Below are 4,794 nucleotides of genomic sequence, written 5' to 3'. Positions count from 1 at the left end.
TTCCTTGTATCCTAAATTTCGACTTCCTATGCACCAGAAATTTCGTGTAATAAGAATGGGTCAGAAGGAGGCTGAGGGAAGCAGAGACCAGGTTGAATGATTCTGAGTTAGTTTGTTCTGTCCCATAAGCTGTGCATGGCATAAGGCAGAAAGACCAAAGTAATTAATGTGAAGGACCCAAGATTACGTGGTGACTCAGCAGCCATCATGCCAGCGAGGTGAGCTGGACTCTCCTGTGCCTATAAGCAGCCAAGCCACTTGCTAAACCTGAACAAGCTGAATGCCGAGAGCCGAAGGAAAAACTGAGTTCTCTCTCTCTCACTGTGGGAAGTCTGAGCTAGCACCATTTCACACTAACTGGCACGGAGGGAGTTTGCATGATAATATCGGGGTCTGGCCTCTGTCTTTAGAAAAGCTGAGTGTTTTAACTCCAGTTTTCCATATCTAAAATAAGTCAATGTCATAAAATAAAGTCATTTATCCTACACAGAATAGATAGGATTGGAATAATGCTTAAATAATCATAGATCTGCATTCTTATAGTTATTCATTGATTCAAGAAATATTATTAGGAACAAATTCTTGTAGTAAGTCTGTCGCCCAGATGTGTAAGAATAATACATTCATGAAGTATGGATCTTGCAAAAAAAGAAAAGAAGAAATTCTTGATCACCTTTTTGCTAGACTTTGAAGATTCCAAGATTAATAAAAAGAGACAAGTTAACAATAATACCGCATGCTATATTCGTTGAGAGCATTTGCAAAGACAATGAGCATATACTAAAAAAAAAAAAATGTATAGACTTCAGGTGTGTCAAGGAACATTTTCTCATTGGGAATAGCTCTAAGTTCCTCTTCAAATTACTCACTTAGCAATTCTTCATTTAAAAAAACAAAAACAAAAAACCTTGATTTGTATATTAGTTTCCCAGAGTTGCTGTAACAAATTACCACAAACTGGATGACTTAAAACAATAGTAATTTATTCTCTCTCAGCTCTGGAAGACAGAAGCCCAAAATCGAGGTGTCGGCTGGGCTGTGCTCTCTCCAGAGAATCTTGGGAGGGACCCTTCAACCCTTCCTCCCAGCTTCTAGTACCTGGTGGTTGCCAGCAAGCCCAACATTCCCTGCCTTGTAAAGTGTCACTCCAATGTCTGTGCGAGTGTGCACGTGGCTTTCTCTCCCGTTTGTCTCTCCGTTCAAATTTCCTCTACTTACAGGTACGACAGTCGCATTGGAGCTAGAGCCCACCCTAATCCAGTATGACCTCATTTGAGCTTAATTTTATCACCAAAAACCCTATTTCCAAACAGTCACATTCACAGTTTCCAGGGGACATTAATTTGGGGGGAATGCTTTCAACTTAGTACAATTTGCAGCTGTTTAGAAGGAAGCATTTGTTTGAAATCGCCATCTGAACTTCATATTCAAATAACATCGAGATCTAGTTTTGATTGGTTGGTGGCTTAATTCGAAACATTTCTCACAGACATAAACACTTTTCTCACGCAGATGGTCGACGGCAACCATGATCAGTTTAAAGTCAAGTAGTTCTCAGAAGGGAGCTGCACTCCACAAACAAGGTCTTTGGAGAGAGGGGACCTGTCCTTCAGAGCCTTGTGTCTGTTGCACGGTGACCAACCATCCCATTTGCCTGGGACCTGCTAGTTTTCGTATTGAAAGCCCTGTGTCCCAGAGACCCCACTCTATGAGGTAAGCTGGGACAGCTGGTCAGCCCACCAAGGCTATGCAAAGGCAACCCAGCTTTGAGAAAATCAAGACACTGCTGAATGAGCATGTCGCAGACTCTTTTCCTTTGGGTCTTAAAGACAAAGTTTGGCGCACTTCTCAGTGCAAATGCCCTTGGGAGAAGGAAGCCTGTGGTCTTAGAAGACTCACCCAGGGTTCCATCCTACGAAATCCCCGAGGGAACGGAGGACAGGTGACTGAAGGACACGAAAAGCCTAGACGAAGTCTTCAAGCACAGAGTTTAATATGTAAAGTGTACAAACACAGATCGTTCTTTTTGAAGCGGACGGAAGAGTCTACAAATCCCTGGTATGGAAGAGAATAAATAGGATGTTTATCTCCCGTCCTGGCTCTGGCACTCACTTTATATCTTGGGGTAGACAAGTCACTTAATCTCCTTGGGCCTCAGTTTCCTCAACTGTAAAATGAGAAAAATAATCTGCTTCCCCAAGTCACAGCGTTCGCGTGAAGGATGTCTAGCACCGTGAGTCTTGACAGCGGGATTTAAACAGAACGTATTGGTCTGAGAACAGCACGGAGGAGACGGAGCTGGCTCTGCGGCCTGCCTGCGACACGGTCACCGTGGGGAGTGGGCTCGTGACTTCAGAAACTCAGTGCCACTGCTACCGGCCCCCGTCCCCGTTCTGAAATCACAGATTCCTTCTCTAAGTGAAAATAATCTTCATGCTACTTATGCCGTGTTTAAGGCTTCATTCACATGTGGTTTTGTATTAAAAAAGAAATATTCTATATGCTGATGATAAAGATTTCAGGTAGGATTGAATTCGGATAGACATTAACCAAAAAAAAAACTCTTTTCCAGTTCTCACCCTGTATGCACCCCAAAATTACATCGTGACTCTTGATAACCAGATGTTTACTGCTAATAATTAAAAATTTTAAGTAATATGCAGAATTCCTTACCTGAGGGGCCACGGACTGTGTCAAGTCCTTCTCTAAGAACCCTCGTGCTCCAGGGGCCGTGGGGTCTGGACACGGAACCACACACGACCTCCTGCAACCGCTCTGGGTTCTGTTGCTTTTTCTGCAAATCACGGCAGCGTGAGCTGGGAGGACTCTCAGCCACAGCCTTAGCAGACGCCCACCTGGGCTCCAGCGGAGGGTCAGCAGCTCCGGAAGCACAAGAGCCATCCGGGGAAAGGGCGAGGGGTGTGGCGCCGGGGTGAGCGCGGGAGGGACAGCCACCGCTGCTCCTCTGCCGGGCAGGACACAGATGGGCACCAACGAGCCTGTGTTGACCCCGCCCCCGCGGACGGCCAATTATGAAGCCGCATTGGCCAGGTAAGACCCGCCCCTTCTGCCCAGCCCACTAACTGTCCCGTGGCAGGCCCGTTGCCAGGCAACCAGGCCTACTCTGTTCTTTCTCCTAAGCCCGGGAAATCGAGAGCAAACAACAACCTTCAGCTGGCCCCCAGTGGACAGTCCGGCATCCCAGAAGAGACTTTTGGTGACGAGCCACAAGCCCACCCTGAGCTATGGTATTTCTTGAACAGATCTTGGGTGTCTGCAGGGCTAAGGTAGGCAGCAGCTGGCTTTGCCTGTGATATGATAAGACTTTTACAGGAAGCCGCAGATTTAGCCCTGGCACAAAACCTGACTCTGCATTGGCTGGGTGAAATCTGCTCGCTCTACCTCAGTGACTCCCTGAGTCCCCACCCCACCCACTCCTGTACCACCCAAAGGCTCTTCCAGCTGCAGAGTCTTTATGGCACCTGGCAGGCAGCCTCAGGCCTTGAGGCACACTGGTCCTTTTGCTAAACCACCCCGGGCTCGGTACTGGGGACAACCAGACCTCAGCTCGCAGCGTGCTCTCTCCCACTAGCCTCTAGATCCAGCGCAGGCAGCAACCATCCGCGGATCACTTTGTAGCTCCCACCAGTGGCTGACCTTGGCCTTCTAAGGGGCCCCAGAACCAATACACCTAGAGGCTGGCTTAGACCACAGCAGAATACCACCTGACTATCCCCATAAGTGGCACACCCAAAGGGTGGCCTCAACAGGTACATGAGCCTGCTGGGGCAAATCCCACTCTGTGGGGTCAGCCCCAACACAGCAGCTTATACCCTGTGGCCGTGGCCAATCCCCACAGCCTGAGAGTCACTCCCATCCTTGACGTGCTAACAGCAATCAAGGCTTAGCTACCACAGGAGAAGACACACAACCACACGAGGAACGTGTGCAGGTGATCAGAGAGACCGCGCCACTGGACCACACAGGACGCCTACATAAGGCCACCTGGCCAAGGTTTGGAGATATAACCAATCTTCCTAAGACATAGAAACGAACACAGGGAGGCAACTAAAATGAGAAAACAAAGAAACACACCACAAAGGAAACAGGAGAAAACTCTAGAAAAAAACAACTAAACGAAACGGAGGCAAGCAACCTACCAGAGACAAGTTCGAAACACTGGTTACAACGGTTTTCAATGAACGTAGCGGAAGAATGGATGATCTCAGTGAGAACCTCGACAGAGAGATAGTAAGTCTAAAAAAAGGACCTAGAAACCATCAAGAGGAATACAATGCTGAAATGAAGAACACACTAGAAGGAATTTACAGTAGATTCGATGAAGCAGAGAATCAAATCAGTGAACTGGAAGACAATGTAGCAGAAAACACCCAATTGGAACCGCAAAATAATAATAATAGTAATAATTTAAAAAATGAGGAAAGTTTAAGAGACCTCTGGGACAACATCAAGCATAACAACATCCGTATCATAGGGGTGCCACAAGGAGACAGGATTGAGAACCTAGTCGAGGACATAATGACAGAAAACTTCTCTAACCTGGCAAAGGAAAGACATACAAGTCTAGGAAGCACGAAGAGTCCAAATAAGAGGAACCTAAACAGACCCACGCCAAGACACGCCATAATTAAAATGCCAAAGGTTAAAGACAAAGAGAGAATCTTAAAAGCAGCAAGAGAAGGCAGCCAGCTACTTCCAAGGGGACCCGCATAAGAACATCAGCCGATTTTCCTGCAGAAACTTTGCAGGCTGGAAGAGATTGGCACCAAATAT

This window comes from Pteropus vampyrus, unplaced genomic scaffold (genome assembly GCF_000151845.1).
Source record: "Pteropus vampyrus isolate Shadow unplaced genomic scaffold, Pvam_2.0 Scaffold204, whole genome shotgun sequence".
NCBI classification, from domain to species: Eukaryota; Metazoa; Chordata; class Mammalia; order Chiroptera; family Pteropodidae; genus Pteropus; species Pteropus vampyrus.
This window is presented reverse-complemented; position numbering follows the sequence as displayed.